We start from the raw sequence: 17,358 nt of genomic DNA, 5'->3' as shown, positions 1-17,358 counted from the left end.
TTGAAAATCATAGCCAAATTGAACATTTTTGACTAAAGATTATCAATTGATTGTTAGTTATTTGTTGTGCGAATTAAAGATTTCTAAAGAGCGCTAGTAGTGTAGGGGTATCATGCAAGATTCCCATTCTTGCGACCCGGGTTCGAGTCCCGGCTAGCGCATAAAAATGTGTTTTTTGAATCCTATGAAATGTTTCAAATTAATATATATTGAATCTCACTAAAAACACTGCAATATTGCATTTCTCAGAGATTAGCATCCAAGATGTCTCTATTCACCAAATTCTTAAAAAGCATAGAAGTAACACTTCCTCTCCACAGGTAAAAAAATTGTGCTACTGGCACAAACACTAAAGTCCCAAAGCTGCTATTGTAAAGGCAATAACATTTCCGAATTATTTATATTTGCTCCACAAACTCTTTAGCACAATCTTCCTTGAACTAAAAATACATCCATGGAGAAAATGTATGTACTTCTTATCTTGGGAAATCTATACTACAGTGCAAATAGTACAATTTCACTTGAAAATCATAGCCAAATTGCACATTTTTGACTAAAGATTATCAATTGATTGTTAGTCATTTGTTATGTGAATTAAAAGTTTCTAAAGAGCGCTAGTAGTGTAGGGGTATCATGCAAGATTCCCATTCTTGTGACCCGGGTTAGAGTCCCGGCTAGCGCATGAAAATGTGTTTTTTGAATCCTATGACATTTTTCAAATGAATATATATTGAATCTCACTAAAAACATTACAATATTGCATTTCTCAAAGATGAGCCTCCAAGATGTCTCTATTCACCAAATTCTTAAAAAGCATAATAGTAACATTTCCTCTCCACAGGTAAAAAAAATGTGCTACTGACACAAACACTAAAGACCCAAAGCTGCTATTGTAAAGGCAATTACATTTCCGAATTATTTATATTTGTTCCACAAACTCTTTAGCACAATCTTCCTTGAACTAAAAATACATCCATGGAGCAAAGATATGCATTTCTTATCTTGGGAAATCTATACAACAGTGCAAATAGTACAATTTCACTTGAAATTCATAGCCAGATTGAACATTTTTGACTAAAGATCATCAATTGATTGTTAGTCATTTGTTGTGTGAATTATAGGTAGCTAAAAAGCGCTAGTAGTGTAGGGGTATCATGCAAGATTCCCATTCTTGCGACCGGGGTTCGAGTCCCAGTTAGCGCATGAAAATGTGTTTTTTGAATCCTATGACATTTTTCAAATTAATATATATTGAATCTCACTAAAAACATTACAATATTGCATTTATCAAAGATGAGCCTCCAAGATGTCTCTATTCACCAAATTCTTAAAAAGCATAATAGTAACATTTCCTCTCCAGAGGTAAAAAAAAAGTGCTACGGACACAAACACTAAAGACCCAAAGCTGCTATTGTAAAGGCAATTACATTTCCGAATTAACTACATTTGTTCCACAAACTCTTTAGCACAATCTTCCTTGAACTAAAAATACATCCATGGAGCAAAGATATGTATTTCTTATCTTGGGAAATCTATACAACAGTGCAAATAGTACAATTTCACTTGAAAATCATAGCCAAATTGAAAATTTTTGACTAAAGATCATCAATTGATTGTTAGTCATTTGTTGTGTGAATTATAGGTAGCTAAAAAGAGCTAGTAGTGTAGGGGTATCATGCAAGATTCCCATTCTTGCGACCCGGGTTTGAGTCCCGGTTAGCGCATGAAAATGTGTTTTTTGAATCCTATGAAATGTTTCAAATTAATATATATTGAATCTCACTAAAAACACTGCAATATTGCATTTCTCAGAGATTAGCATCCAAGATGTCTCTATTCACCAAATTCTTAAAAAGCATAGAAGTAACACTTCCTCTCCACAGGTAAAAAAATTGTGCTACTGGCACAAACACTAAAGTCCCAAAGCTGCTATTGTAAAGGCAATAACATTTCCGAATTATTTATATTTGCTCCACAAACTCTTTAGCACAATCTTCCTTGAACTAAAAATACATCCATGGAGAAAATGTATGTACTTCTTATCTTGGGAAATCTATACTACAGTGCAAATAGTACAATTTCACTTGAAAATCATAGCCAAATTGCACATTTTTGACTAAAGATTATCAATTGATTGTTAGTCATTTGTTATGTGAATTAAAAGTTTCTAAAGAGCGCTAGTAGTGTAGGGGTATCATGCAAGATTCCCGTTCTTGTGACCCGGGTTAGAGTCCCGGCTAGCGCATGAAAATGTGTTTTTTGAATCCTATGACATTTTTCAAATGAATATATATTGAATCTCACTAAAAACATTACAATATTGCATTTCTCAAAGATGAGCCTCCAAGATGTCTCTATTCACCAAATTCTTAAAAAGCATAATAGTAACATTTCCTCTCCACAGGTAAAAAAAATGTGCTACTGACACAAACACTAAAGACCCAAAGCTGCTATTGTAAAGGCAATTACATTTCCGAATTATTTATATTTGTTCCACAAACTCTTTAGCACAATCTTCCTTGAACTAAAAATACATCCATGGAGCAAAGATATGCATTTCTTATCTTGGGAAATCTATACAACAGTGCAAATAGTACAATTTCACTTGAAATTCATAGCCAGATTGAACATTTTTGACTAAAGATCATCAATTGATTGTTAGTCATTTGTTGTGTGAATTATAGGTAGCTAAAAAGCGCTAGTAGTGTAGGGGTATCATGCAAGATTCCCATTCTTGCGACCGGGGTTCGAGTCCCAGTTAGCGCATGAAAATGTGTTTTTTGAATCCTATGACATTTTTCAAATTAATATATATTGAATCTCACTAAAAACATTACAATATTGCATTTATCAAAGATGAGCCTCCAAGATGTCTCTATTCACCAAATTCTTAAAAAGCATAATAGTAACATTTCCTCTCCAGAGGTAAAAAAAAAGTGCTACGGACACAAACACTAAAGACCCAAAGCTGCTATTGTAAAGGCAATTACATTTCCGAATTAACTACATTTGTTCCACAAACTCTTTAGCACAATCTTCCTTGAACTAAAAATACATCCATGGAGCAAAGATATGTATTTCTTATCTTGGGAAATCTATACAACAGTGCAAATAGTACAATTTCACTTGAAAATCATAGCCAAATTGAAAATTTTTGACTAAAGATCATCAATTGATTGTTAGTCATTTGTTGTGTGAATTATAGGTAGCTAAAAAGAGCTAGTAGTGTAGGGGTATCATGCAAGATTCCCATTCTTGCGACCCGGGTTTGAGTCCCGGTTAGCGCATGAAAATGTGTTTTTTGAATCCTATGAAATGTTTCAAATTAATATATATTGAATCTCACTAAAAACACTGCAATATTGCATTTCTCAGAGATTAGCATCCAAGATGTCTCTATTCACCAAATTCTTAAAAAGCATAGAAGTAACACTTCCTCTCCACAGGTAAAAAAATTGTGCTACTGGCAGAAACACTAAAGTCCCAAAGCTGCCATTGTAAAGGCAATAACATTTCCGAATTATTTATATTTGCTCCACAAACTCTTTAGCACAATCTTCCTTGAACTAAAAATACATCCATGGAGAAAATGTATGTACTTCTTATCTTGGGAAATCTATACTACAGTGCAAATAGTACAATTTCACTTGAAAATCATAGCCAAATTGCACATTTTTAACTAAAGATTATCAATTGATTGTTAGTCATTTGTTATGTGAATTAAAAGTTTCTAAAGAGCGCTAGTAGTGTAGGGGTATCATGCAAGATTCCTACTCTTGCGACCCGGGTTAGAGTCCCGGCTAGCGCATGAAAATGTGTTTTTTGAATCCTATGACATTTTTCAAATGAATATATATTGAATCTCTCTAAAAACATTACAATATTGCATTTCTCAAAGATGAGCCTCCAAGATGTCTCTATTCACCAAATTCTTAAAAAGCATAATAGTAACATTTCCTCTCCACAGGTAAAAAAAATGTGCTACGGACACAAACACTAAAGACCCAAAACTGCTATTGTTAAGGCAATTACATTTCCGAATTATTTATATTTGTTCCACAAACTCTTTAGCACAATCTTCCTTGAACTAAAAATACATCCATGGAGCAAAGATATGCATTTCTTATCTTGGGAAATCTATACAACAGTGCAAATAGTACAATTTCACTTGAAAATCATAGCCAAATTGAACATTTTTGACTAAAGATCATCAATTGATTGTTAGTCATTTGTTGTGTGAATTATAGGTAGCTAAAAAGCGCTAGTAGTGTAGGGGTATCATGCAAGATTCCCATTCTTGCAACCCGGGTTCGAGTCCCGGTTAGCGCATGAAAATGTGTTTTTTGAATCCTATGACATTTTTCAAATTAATATATATTGAATCTCACGAAAAACATTACAATATTGCATTTATCAAAGATGAGCCTCCAAGATGTCTCTATTCACCAAATTCTTAAAAAGCATAATAGTAACATTTCCTCTCCACAGGTAAAAAAAAGTGCTACGGACACAAACACTAAAGACCCAAAGCTGCTATTGTAAAGGCAATTACATTTCCGAATTAACTACATTTGTTCCACAAACTCTTTAGCACAATCTTCCTTGAACTAAAAATACATCCATGGAGCAAAGATATGTATTTCTTATCTTGGGAAATCTATACAACAGTGCAAATAGTACAATTTCACTTGAAAATCATAGCCAAATTGAAAATTTTAGACTAAAGATCATCAATTGATTGTTAGTCATTTGTTGTGTGAATTATAGGTAGCTAAAAAGTGCTAGTAGTGTAGGGGTATCATGCAAGATTCCCATTCTTGCGACCCGGGTTTGAGTCCTTGTTAGCGCATGAAAATGTGTTTTTTGAATCCTATGAAATGTTTCAAATTAATATATATTGAATCTCACTAAAAACACTGCAATATTGCATTTCTCAGAGATTAGCATCCAAGATGTCTCTATTCACCAAATTCTTAAAAAGCATAGAAGTAACACTTCCTCTCCACAGGTAAAAAAATTGTGCTACTGGCACAAACACTAAAGTCCCAAAGCTGCCATTGTAAAGGCAATAACATTTCCGAATTATTTATATTTGCTCCACAAACTCTTTAGCACAATCTTCCTTGAACTAAAAATACATCCATGGAGAAAATGTATGTACTTCTTATCTTGGGAAATCTATACTACAGTGCAAATAGTACAATTTCACTTGAAAATCATAGCCAAATTGCACATTTTTAACTAAAGATTATCAATTGATTGTTAGTCATTTGTTATGTGAATTAAAAGTTTCTAAAGAGCGCTAGTAGTGTAGGGGTATCATGCAAGATTCCTATTCTTGTGACCCGGGTTAGAGTCCCGGCTAGCGCATGAAAATGTGTTTTTTGAATCCTATGACATTTTTCAAATGAATATATATTGAATCTCTCTAAAAACATTACAATATTGCATTTCTCAAAGATGAGCCTCCAAGATGTCTCTATTCACCAAATTCTTAAAAAGCATAATAGTAACATTTCCTCTCCACAGGTAAAAAAAATGTGCTACGGACACAAACACTAAAGACCCAAAGCTGCTATTGTAAAGGCAATTACATTTCCGAATTATTTATATTTGTTCCACAAACTCTTTAGCACAATCTTCCTTGAACTAAAAATACATCCATGGAGCAAAGATATGTATTTCTTATCTTGGGAAATCTATACAACAGTGCAAATAGTACAATTTCACTTGAAAATCATAGCCAAATTGAACATTTTTGACTAAAGATCATCAATTGATTGTTAGTCATTTGTTGTGTGAATTATAGGTAGCTAAAAAGCGCTAGTAGTGTAGGGGTATCATGCAAGATTTCCATTCTTGCGACCTTGGTTCGAGTCCCGGCTAGCGCATGAAAATGTGTCTTTTGAATTCTATAAAATCTGTTAAATTAACATATAATTAATCTGTATAAAAAACATAGCTTTATTGCTTTTCTCAGAGATAGTCCTTGAAGATGTCTCAATTCACAAAATTCTTAAAAAGCATAGAGGTAACATTTTCTCTCCACAGGTAAAAAAAATGTACCAGTGATACAAACACTAAAGAGTTAAAGCTTTAATTGTGAAGTCAATTATATTTCTTAATTTTTTACATCTGCTCCACAATGCCATTATCTAATCTTTCCTTGAAAAAAAATACATCCAAACATTAAATATATGTATTTCTTATTGTGGGAAACTTATAAGGCAGTGGAGATAGTACAACTTCACCTGAAAAACACCATCACATTGCACAATTTTCACTAGAGATTAACAATTGATTGTAAGACTTCTTTTATGTGAATGTAGTTCTTTAAGAATGTGCTAGTGTAGGGGTATCATGCAAGATTATCATTCGTGCGACCTTGGTTTGAGACCTGGCTAGTGCATAATGTGTCTTTTGAATCCTATGAAATGTTTCAAATTAATATATATTGAATCTCACTAAAAACACTGCAATATTGCATTTCTAAGAGATTAGCATCCAAGATGTCTCTATTCACCAAATTCTTAAAAAGCATAGAAGTAACACTTCCTCTCCACAGGTAAAAAAATTGTGCTACTGACACAAACACTGAAGTCCCAAAGCTGCTATTGTAAAGGCAATTACATTTCCGAATTATTTATATTTGCTCCAAAAACTCTTTAGCACAATCTTCCTTGAACTAAAAATACATTCATGGAGAAAATGTATGTACTTCTTATCTTGGGAAATCTATTCTACAGTGCAAATAGTACAATTTCACTTGAAAATCATAGCCAAATTGAACATTTTTGACTAAAGATTATCAATTGATTGTTAGTTATTTGTTGTGCGAATTAAAGATTTCTAAAGAGCGCTAGTAGTGTAGGGGTATCATGCAAGATTCCCATTCTTGCGACACGGGTTCGAGTCCCGGCTAGCGCATAAAAATGTGTTTTTTGAATCCTATGACATTTTTCAAATTAATATATGTTGAATCTCACTAAAAACATTACAATATTGCATTTATCAAAGATGAGCCTCCAAGATGTCTCTATTCACCAAATTCTTAAAAAGCATAATAGTAACATTTCCTCTCCACAGGTTAAAAAAAAGTGCTACGGACACAAACACTAAAGACCCAAAGCTGCTATTGTAAAGGCAATTACATTTCCGAATTAACTACATTTGTTCCACAAACTCTTTAGCACAATCTTCCTTGAACTAAAAATACATCCATGGAGCAAAGATATGTATTTCTTATCTTGGGAAAACTATACAACAGTGCAAATAGTACAATTTCACTTGAAAATCATAGCCAAATTGAAAATTTTTGACTAAAGATCATCAATTGATTGTTAGTCATTTGTTGTGTGAATTATAGGTAGCTAAAAAGCGCTAGTAAAGTAGGGGTAACATGCAAGATTCCCATTCTTGCGACCTGGGTTCGAGTCCCAGCTAGCACATAAAAGTGTGTCTTTTGAATTCTATAAAATCTGTTAAATTAATATATAATTAATCTGTATAAAAAACATAGCTTTATTGCTTTTCTCAGAGATAGTCCTTGAAGATGTCTCAATTCACAAAATTCTTAAAAAGCATAGAGGTAACATTTTCTCTCCACAGGTAAAAAAAATGTACCAGTGATACAAACACTAAAGAGTTAAAGCTTTAATTGTGAAGTCAATTATATTTCTTAATTTTTTACATCTGCTCTACAATGTCATTATCAAATCTTTCCTTGAAAAAAAATACATCCAAAGAGTAAATATATGTATTTCTTATTGTGGGAAACTTATAAGGCAGTGGAGATAGTACAACTTCACTTGAAAAACACAGTCACATTGCACAATTTTCACTAGAGATTAACAATTGATTGCAAGACTTCTTTTATGTGAATGTAGTTCTTTAAGAATGTGCTAGTGTAGGGGTATCATGCAAGATTATCATTCGTGCGACCTTGGTTTGAGACCTGGCTAGTGCTTGAATCCTATGAAATGTTTCAAATTAATATATATTGAATCTCACTAAAAACACTGCAATATTGCATTTCTAAGAGATTAGCATCCAAGATGTCTCTATTCACCAAATTCTTAAAAAGCATAGAAGTAACACTTCCTCTCCACAGGTAAAAAAATTGTGCTACTGACACATACACTAAAGTCCCAAAGCTGCTATTGTAAAGGCAATTACATTTCCGAATTATTTATATTTGCTCCAAAAACTCTTTAGCACAATCTTCCTTGAACTAAAAATACATTCATGGAGAAAATGTATGTACTTCTTATCTTGGGAAATCTATTCTACAGTGCAAATAGTACAATTTCACTTGAAAATCATAGCCAAATTGAACATTTTTGACTAAAGATTATCAATTGATTGTTAGTTATTTGTTGTGCGAATTAAAGATTTCTAAAGAGCGCTAGTAGTGTAGGGGTATCATGCAAGATTCCCATTCTTGCGACCCGGGTTCGAGTCCCGGCTAGCGCATAAAAATGTGTTTTTTGAATCCTATGACATTTTTCAAATTAATATATGTTGAATCTCACTAAAAACATTACAATATTGCATTTATCAAAGATGAGCCTCCAAGATGTCTCTATTCACCAAATTCTTAAAAAGCATAATAGTAACATTTCCTCTCCACAGGTAAAAAAAAAGTGCTACGGACACAAACACTAAAGACCCAAAGCTGCTATTGTAAAGGCAATTACATTTCCGAATTAACTACATTTGTTCCACAAACTCTTTAGCACAATCTTCCTTGAACTAAAAATACATCCATGGAGCAAAGATATGTATTTCTTATCTTGGGAAAACTATACAACAGTGCAAATAGTACAATTTCACTTGAAAATCATAGCCAAATTGAAAATTTTTGACTAAAGATCATCAATTGATTGTTAGTCATTTGTTGTGTGAATTATAGGTAGCTAAAAAGCGCTAGTAAAGTAGGGGTAACATGCAAGATTCCCATTCTTGGGACCTGGGTTCGAGTCCCAGCTAGCACATAAAAGTGTGTCTTTTGAATTCTATAAAATCTGTTAAATTAATATATAATTAATCTGTATAAAAAACATAGCTTTATTGCTTTTCTCAGAGATAGTCCTTGAAGATGTCTCAATTCACAAAATTCTTAAAAAGCATAGAGGTAACATTTTCTCTCCACAGGTAAAAAAAATGTACCAGTGATACAAACACTAAAGAGTTAAAGCTTTAATTGTGAAGTCAATTATATTTCTTAATTTTTTACATCTGCTCTACAATGTCATTATCAAATCTTTCCTTGAAAAAAAATACATCCAAAGAGTAAATATATGTATTTCTTATTGTGGGAAACTTATAAGGCAGTGGAGATAGTACAACTTCACTTGAAAAACACAGTCACATTGCACAATTTTCACTAGAGATTAACAATTGATTGCAAGCCTTCTTTTATGTGAATGTAGTTCTTTAAGAATGTGCTAGTGTAGGGGTATCATGCAAGATTATCATTCGTGCGACCTTGGTTTGAGACCTGGCTAGTGCATAATGTGTCTTTTGAATCCTATGAAATGTTTCAAATTAATATATATTGAATCTCACTAAAAACACTGCAATATTGCATTTCTCAGAGATTAGCATCCAAGATGTCTCTATTCACCAAATTCTTAAAAAGCATAGAAGTAACACTTCCTCTCCACAGGTAAAAAAATTGTGCTACTGGCACAAACACTAAAGTCCCAAAGCTGCTATTGTAAAGGCAATAACATTTCCGAATTATTTATATTTGCTCCACAAACTCTTTAGCACAATCTTCCTTGAACTAAAAATACATCCATGGAGAAAATGTATGTACTTCTTATCTTGGGAAATCTATACTACAGTGCAAATAGTACAATTTCACTTGAAAATCATAGCCAAATTGCACATTTTTGACTAAAGATTATCAATTGATTGTTAGTCATTTGTTATGTGAATTAAAAGTTTCTAAAGAGCGCTAGTAGTGTAGGGGTATCATGCAAGATTCCCATTCTTGTGACCCGGGTTAGAGTCCCGGCTAGCGCATGAAAATGTGTTTTTTGAATCCTATGACATTTTTCAAATGAATATATATTGAATCTCACTAAAAACATTACAATATTGCATTTCTCAAAGATGAGCCTCCAAGATGTCTCTATTCACCAAATTCTTAAAAAGCATAATAGTAACATTTCCTCTCCACAGGTAAAAAAAATGTGCTACTGACACAAACACTAAAGACCCAAAGCTGCTATTGTAAAGGCAATTACATTTCCGAATTATTTATATTTGTTCCACAAACTCTTTAGCACAATCTTCCTTGAACTAAAAATACATCCATGGAGCAAAGATATGCATTTCTTATCTTGGGAAATCTATACAACAGTGCAAATAGTACAATTTCACTTGAAATTCATAGCCAGATTGAACATTTTTGACTAAAGATCATCAATTGATTGTTAGTCATTTGTTGTGTGAATTATAGGTAGCTAAAAAGCGCTAGTAGTGTAGGGGTATCATGCAAGATTCCCATTCTTGCGACCGGGGTTCGAGTCCCAGTTAGCGCATGAAAATGTGTTTTTTGAATCCTATGACATTTTTCAAATTAATATATATTGAATCTCACTAAAAACATTACAATATTGCATTTATCAAAGATGAGCCTCCAAGATGTCTCTATTCACCAAATTCTTAAAAAGCATAATAGTAACATTTCCTCTCCAGAGGTAAAAAAAAAGTGCTACGGACACAAACACTAAAGACCCAAAGCTGCTATTGTAAAGGCAAATACATTTCCGAATTAACTACATTTGTTCCACAAACTCTTTAGCACAATCTTCCTTGAACTAAAAATACATCCATGGAGCAAAGATATGTATTTCTTATCTTGGGAAATCTATACAACAGTGCAAATAGTACAATTTCACTTGAAAATCATAGCCAAATTGAAAATTTTTGACTAAAGATCATCAATTGATTGTTAGTCATTTGTTGTGTGAATTATAGGTAGCTAAAAAGAGCTAGTAGTGTAGGGGTATCATGCAAGATTCCCATTCTTGCGACCCGGGTTTGAGTCCCGGTTAGCGCATGAAAATGTGTTTTATGAATCCTATGAAATGTTTCAAATTAATATATATTGAATCTCACTAAAAACACTGCAATATTGCATTTCTCAGAGATTAGCATCCAAGATGTCTCTATTCACCAAATTCTTAAAAAGCATAGAAGTAACACTTCCTCTCCACAGGTAAAAAAATTGTGCTACTGGCACAAACACTAAAGTCCCAAAGCTGCCATTGTAAAGGCAATAACATTTCCGAATTATTTATATTTGCTCCACAAACTCTTTAGCACAATCTTCCTTGAACTAAAAATACATCCATGGAGAAAATGTATGTACTTCTTATCTTGGGAAATCTATACTACAGTGCAAATAGTACAATTTCACTTGAAAATCATAGCCAAATTGCACATTTTTAACTAAAGATTATCAATTGATTGTTAGTCATTTGTTATGTGAATTAAAAGTTTCTAAAGAGCGCTAGTAGTGTAGGGGTATCATGCAAGATTCCTATTCTTGCGACCCGGGTTAGAGTCCCGGCTAGCGCATGAAAATGTGTTTTTTGAATCCTATGACATTTTTCAAATGAATATATATTGAATCTCTCTAAAAACATTACAATATTGCATTTCTCAAAGATGAGCCTCCAAGATGTCTCTATTCACCAAATTCTTAAAAAGCATAATAGTAACATTTCCTCTCCACAGGTAAAAAAAATGTGCTACGGACACAAACACTAAAGACCCAAAGCTGCTATTGTTAAGGCAATTACATTTCCGAATTATTTATATTTGTTCCACAAACTCTTTAGCACAATCTTCCTTGAACTAAAAATACATCCATGGAGCAAAGATATGTATTTCTTATCTTGGGAAATCTATACAACAGTGCAAATAGTACAATTTCACTTGAAAATCATAGCCAAATTGAACATTTTTGACTAAAGATCATCAATTGATTGTTAGTCATTTGTTGTGTGAATTATAGGTAGCTAAAAAGCGCTAGTAGTGTAGGGGTATCATGCAAGATTCCCATTCTTGCAACCCGGGTTCGAGTCCCGGTTAGCGCATGAAAATGTGTTTTTTGAATCCTATGACATTTTTCAAATTAATATATATTGAATCTCACGAAAAACATTACAATATTGCATTTATCAAAGATGAGCCTCCAAGATGTCTCTATTCACCAAATTCTTAAAAAGCATAATAGTAACATTTCCTCTCCACAGGTAAAAAAAAAGTGCTACGGACACAAACACTAAAGACCCAAAGCTGCTATTGTAAAGGCAATTACATTTCCGAATTAACTACATTTGTTCCACAAACTCTTTAGCACAATCTTCCTTGAACTAAAAATACATCCATGGAGCAAAGATATGTATTTCTTATCTTGGGAAATCTATACAACAGTGCAAATAGTACAATTTCACTTGAAAATCATAGCCAAATTGAAAATTTTAGACTAAAGATCATCAATTGATTGTTAGTCATTTGTTGTGTGAATTATAGGTAGCTAAAAAGTGCTAGTAGTGTAGGGGTATCATGTAAGATTCCCATTCTTGCGACCCGGGTTTGAGTCCTTGTTAGCGCATGAAAATGTGTTTTTTGAATCCTATGAAATGTTTCAAATTAATATATATTGAATCTCACTAAAAACACTGCAATATTGCATTTCTCAGAGATTAGCATCCAAGATGTCTCTATTCACCAAATTCTTAAAAAGCATAGAAGTAACACTTCCACTCCACAGGTAAAAAAATTGTGCTACTGGCACAAACACTAAAGTCCCAAAGCTGCCATTGTAAAGGCAATAACATTTCCGAATTATTTATATTTGCTCCACAAACTCTTTAGCACAATCTTCCTCGAACTAAAAATACATCCATGGAGAAAATGTATGTACTTCTTATCTTGGGAAATCTATACTACAGTGCAAATAGTACAATTTCACTTGAAAATCATATCCAAATTGCACATTTTTAACTAAAGATTATCAATTGATTGTTAGTCATTTGTTATGTGAATTAAAAGTTTCTAAAGAGCGCTAGTAGTGTAGGGGTATCATGCAAGATTCCTATTCTTGTGACCCGGGTTAGAGTCCCGGCTAGCGCATGAAAATGTGTTTTTTGAATCCTATGACATTTTTCAAATGAATATATATTGAATCTCTCTAAAAACATTACAATATTGCATTTCTCAAAGATGAGCCTCCAAGATGTCTCTATTCACCAAATTCATAAAAAGCATAATAGTAACATTTCCTCTCCACAGGTAAAAAAAAAAGTGCTACTGACACAAACACTAAAGACCCAAAGCTGCTATTGTAAAGGCAATTACATTTCCGAATTAACTACATTTGTTCCAAAAACTCTTTAGCACAATCTTCCTTGAACTAAAAATACATCCATGGAGCAAAGATATGTATTTCTTATCTTGGGAAATCTATACAACAGTGCAAATAGTACAATTTCACTTGAAAATCATAGAAAAATTGAACATTTTTGACTAAAGATCATCAATTGATTGTTAGTCATTTGTTGTGTGAATTATAGGTAGCTAAAAAGCGCTAGTAGTGTAGGGGTATCATGCAAGATTTCCATTCTTGCGACCTTGGTTCGAGTCCCGGCTAGCGCATGAAAATGTGTCTTTTGAATTCTATAAAATCTGTTAAATTAACATATAATTAATCTGTATAAAAAACATAGCTTTATTGCTTTTCTCAGAGATAGTCCTTGAAGATGTCTCAATTCACAAAATTCTTAAAAAGCATAGAGGTAACATTTTCTCTCCACAGGTAAAAAAAATGTACCAGTGATACAAACACTAAAGAGTTAAAGCTTTAATTGTGAAGTCAATTATATTTCTTAATTTTTTACATCTGCTCCACAATGCCATTATCTAATCTTTCCTTGAAAAAAAATACATCCAAAGATTAAATATATGTATTTCTTATTGTGGGAAACTTATAAGGCAGTGGAGATAGTACAACTTCACCTGAAAAACACCATCACATTGCACAATTTTCACTAGAGATTAACAATTGATTGTAAGACTTCTTTTATGTGAATGTAGTTCTTTAAGAATGTGCTAGTGTAGGGGTATCATGCAAGATTATCATTCGTGCGACCTTGGTTTGAGACCTGGCTAGTGCATAATGTGTCTTTTGAATCCTATGAAATGTTTCAAATTAATATATATTGAATCTCACTAAAAACACTGCAATATTGCATTTCTAAGAGATTAGCATCCAAGATGTCTCTATTCACCAAATTCTTAAAAAGCATAGAAGTAACACTTCCTCTCCACAGGTAAAAAAATTGTGCTACTGACACAAACACTAAAGTCCCAAAGCTGCTATTGTAAAGGCAATTACATTTCCGAATTATTTATATTTGCTCCAAAAACTCTTTAGCACAATCTTCCTTGAACTAAAAATACATTCATGGAGAAAATGTATGTACTTCTTATCTTGGGAAATCTATTCTACAGTGCAAATAGTACAATTTCACTTGAAAATCATAGCCAAATTGAACATTTTTGACTAAAGATTATCAATTGATTGTTAGTTATTTGTTGTGCGAATTAAAGATTTCTAAAGAGCGCTAGTAGTGTAGGGGTATCATGCAAGATTCCCATTCTTGCGACACGGGTTCGAGTCCCGGCTAGCGCATAAAAATGTGTTTTTTGAATCCTATGACATTTTTCAAATTAATATATGTTGAATCTCACTAAAAACATTACAATATTGCATTTATCAAAGATGAGCCTCCAAGATGTCTCTATTCACCAAATTCTTAAAAAGCATAATAGTAACATTTCCTCTCCACAGGTAAAAAAAAGTGCTACGGACACAAACACTAAAGACCCAAAGCTGCTATTGTAAAGGCAATTACATTTCCGAATTAACTACATTTGTTCCACAAACTCTTTAGCACAATCTTCCTTGAACTAAAAATACATCCATGGAGCAAAGATATGTATTTCTTATCTTGGGAAAACTATACAACAGTGCAAATAGTACAATTTCACTTGAAAATCATAGCCAAATTGAAAATTTTTGACTAAAGATCATCAATTGATTGTTAGTCATTTGTTGTGTGAATTATAGGTAGCTAAAAAGCGCTAGTAAAGTAGGGGTAACATGCAAGATTCCCATTCTTGCGACCTGGGTTCGAGTCCCAGCTAGCACATAAAAGTGTGTCTTTTGAATTCTATAAAATCTGTTAAATTAATATATAATTAATCTGTATAAAAAACATAGCTTTATTGCTTTTCTCAGAGATAGTCCTTGAAGATGTCTCAATTCACAAAATTCTTAAAAAGCATAGAGGTAACATTTTCTCTCCACAGGTAAAAAAAATGTACCAGTGATACAAACACTAAAGAGTTAAAGCTTTAATTGTGAAGTCAATTATATTTCTTAATTTTTTACATCTGCTCTACAATGTCATTATCAAATCTTTCCTTGAAAAAAAATACATCCAAAGAGTAAATATATGTATTTCTTATTGTGGGAAACTTATAAGGCAGTGGAGATAGTACAACTTCACTTGAAAAACACAGTCACATTGCACAATTTTCACTAGAGATTAACAATTGATTGCAAGACTTCTTTTATGTGAATGTAGTTCTTTAAGAATGTGCTAGTGTAGGGGTATCATGCAAGATTATCATTCGTGCGACCTTGGTTTGAGACCTGGCTAGTGCATAATGTGTCTTTTGAATCCTATGAAATGTTTCAAATTAATATATATTGAATCTCACTAAAAACACTGCAATATTGCATTTCTCAGAGATTAGCATCCAAGATGTCTCTATTCACCAAATTCTTAAAAAGCATAGAAGTAACACTTCCTCTCCACAGGTAAAAAAATTGTGCTACTGGCACAAACACTAAAGTCCCAAAGCTGCTATTGTAAAGGCAATAACATTTCCGAATTATTTAAATTTGCTCCACAAACTCTTTAGCACAATCTTCCTTGAACTAAAAATACATCCATGGAGAAAATGTATGTACTTCTTATCTTGGGAAATCTATACTACAGTGCAAATAGTACAATTTCACTTGAAAATCATAGCCAAATTGCACATTTTTGACTAAAGATTATCAATTGATTGTTAGTCATTTGTTATGTGAATTAAAAGTTTCTAAAGAGCGCTAGTAGTGTAGGGGTATCATGCAAGATTCCCATTCTTGTGACCCGGGTTAGAGTCCCGGCTAGCGCATGAAAATGTGTTTTTTGAATCCTATGACATTTTTCAAATGAATATATATTGAATCTCACTAAAAACATTACAATATTGCATTTCTCAAAGATGAGCCTCCAAGATGTCTCTATTCACCAAATTCTTAAAAAGCATAATAGTAACATTTCCTCTCCACAGGTAAAAAAAATGTGCTACTGACACAAACACTGAAGACCCAAAGCTGCTATTGTAAAGGCAATTACATTTCCGAATTATTTATATTTGTTCCACAAACTCTTTAGCACAATCTTCCTTGAACTAAAAATACATCCATGGAGCAAAGATATGCATTTCTTATCTTGGGAAATCTATACAACAGTGCAAATAGTACAATTTCACTTGAAAATCATAGCCAAATTGAACATTTTTGACTAAAGATCATCAATTGATTGTTAGTCATTTGTTGTGTGAATTATAGGTAGCTAAAAAGTGCTAGTAGTGTAGGGGTATCATGCAAGATTCCCATTCTTGCGACCTTGGTTCGAGTCCCGGCTAGCGCATGAAAATGTGTCTTTTGAATTCTATAAAATCTGTTAAATTAACATATAATTAATCTGTATAAAAAACATAGCTTTATTGCTTTTCTCAGAGATAGTCCTTGAAGATGTCTCAATTCACAAAATTCTTAAAAAGCATAGAGGTAACATTTTCTCTCCACAGGTAAAAAAAATGTACCAGTGATACAAACACTAAAGAGTTAAAGCTTTAATTGTGAAGTCAATTATATTTCTTAATTTTTTACATCTGCTCCACAATGCCATTATCTAATCTTTCCTTGAAAAAAAATACATCCAAAGATTAAATATATGTATTTCTTATTGTGGGACACTTATAAGGCAGTGGAGATAGTACAACTTCACTTGAAAAACACCGTCACATTGCACAATTTTCACTAGAGATTAACAATTGATTGTAAGACTTCTTTTATGTGAATGTAGTTCTTTAAGAATGTGCTAGTGTAGGGGTATCATGCAAGATTATCATTCGTGCGACCTTGGTTTGAGACCTGGCTAGTGCATAATGTGTCTTTTGAATCCTATGAAATGTTTCAAATTAATATATATTGAA

The 17,358-nt window shown here is 32.8% G+C and overlaps 14 non-coding genes across 14 annotated transcripts; all 14 read left to right on the top strand.

The window, feature by feature from the left end:
• Positions 1-90: 90 nt before the first annotated feature.
• Positions 91-161, top strand: TRNAG-CCC (transfer RNA glycine (anticodon CCC)). The gene has a single exon. It is a non-coding gene; the product is annotated as a tRNA-Gly (tRNA).
• Positions 162-611: 450 nt separating this feature from the next.
• Positions 612-682, top strand: TRNAG-CCC (transfer RNA glycine (anticodon CCC)). The gene has a single exon. It is a non-coding gene; the product is annotated as a tRNA-Gly (tRNA).
• A 1,492-nt stretch (positions 683-2,174) lies between these two features.
• Positions 2,175-2,245, top strand: TRNAG-CCC (transfer RNA glycine (anticodon CCC)). The gene has a single exon. It is a non-coding gene; the product is annotated as a tRNA-Gly (tRNA).
• A 1,492-nt stretch (positions 2,246-3,737) lies between these two features.
• TRNAR-CCU (transfer RNA arginine (anticodon CCU)) lies at positions 3,738-3,808 on the top strand. Its single transcript has one exon. It is a non-coding gene; the product is annotated as a tRNA-Arg (tRNA).
• A 450-nt stretch (positions 3,809-4,258) lies between these two features.
• Positions 4,259-4,329, top strand: TRNAG-CCC (transfer RNA glycine (anticodon CCC)). The gene has a single exon. It is a non-coding gene; the product is annotated as a tRNA-Gly (tRNA).
• A 970-nt stretch (positions 4,330-5,299) lies between these two features.
• On the top strand, positions 5,300-5,370 carry TRNAR-CCU (transfer RNA arginine (anticodon CCU)). The gene has a single exon. It is a non-coding gene; the product is annotated as a tRNA-Arg (tRNA).
• Positions 5,371-6,856: 1,486 nt separating this feature from the next.
• TRNAG-CCC (transfer RNA glycine (anticodon CCC)) lies at positions 6,857-6,927 on the top strand. Its single transcript has one exon. It is a non-coding gene; the product is annotated as a tRNA-Gly (tRNA).
• A 1,474-nt stretch (positions 6,928-8,401) lies between these two features.
• On the top strand, positions 8,402-8,472 carry TRNAG-CCC (transfer RNA glycine (anticodon CCC)). Its single transcript has one exon. It is a non-coding gene; the product is annotated as a tRNA-Gly (tRNA).
• Positions 8,473-9,958: 1,486 nt separating this feature from the next.
• TRNAG-CCC (transfer RNA glycine (anticodon CCC)) lies at positions 9,959-10,029 on the top strand. Its single transcript has one exon. It is a non-coding gene; the product is annotated as a tRNA-Gly (tRNA).
• Positions 10,030-11,521: 1,492 nt separating this feature from the next.
• On the top strand, positions 11,522-11,592 carry TRNAR-CCU (transfer RNA arginine (anticodon CCU)). Its single transcript has one exon. It is a non-coding gene; the product is annotated as a tRNA-Arg (tRNA).
• A 450-nt stretch (positions 11,593-12,042) lies between these two features.
• TRNAG-CCC (transfer RNA glycine (anticodon CCC)) lies at positions 12,043-12,113 on the top strand. The gene has a single exon. It is a non-coding gene; the product is annotated as a tRNA-Gly (tRNA).
• Positions 12,114-13,084: 971 nt separating this feature from the next.
• Positions 13,085-13,155, top strand: TRNAR-CCU (transfer RNA arginine (anticodon CCU)). Its single transcript has one exon. It is a non-coding gene; the product is annotated as a tRNA-Arg (tRNA).
• A 1,487-nt stretch (positions 13,156-14,642) lies between these two features.
• Positions 14,643-14,713, top strand: TRNAG-CCC (transfer RNA glycine (anticodon CCC)). The gene has a single exon. It is a non-coding gene; the product is annotated as a tRNA-Gly (tRNA).
• A 1,485-nt stretch (positions 14,714-16,198) lies between these two features.
• TRNAG-CCC (transfer RNA glycine (anticodon CCC)) lies at positions 16,199-16,269 on the top strand. Its single transcript has one exon. It is a non-coding gene; the product is annotated as a tRNA-Gly (tRNA).
• The last annotated feature ends 1,089 nt before the right edge of the window (positions 16,270-17,358 follow it).

The sequence above is a fragment of the Taudactylus pleione genome, unplaced genomic scaffold, assembly GCF_031769625.1.
Source record: "Taudactylus pleione unplaced genomic scaffold, aTauple2 ptg000497l, whole genome shotgun sequence".
Taxonomy (NCBI): Eukaryota; Metazoa; Chordata; class Amphibia; order Anura; family Myobatrachidae; genus Taudactylus; species Taudactylus pleione.
The sequence above is the reverse complement of the archived record's forward strand: the minus strand, read 5'-3'. Positions and strand labels throughout refer to the sequence as shown.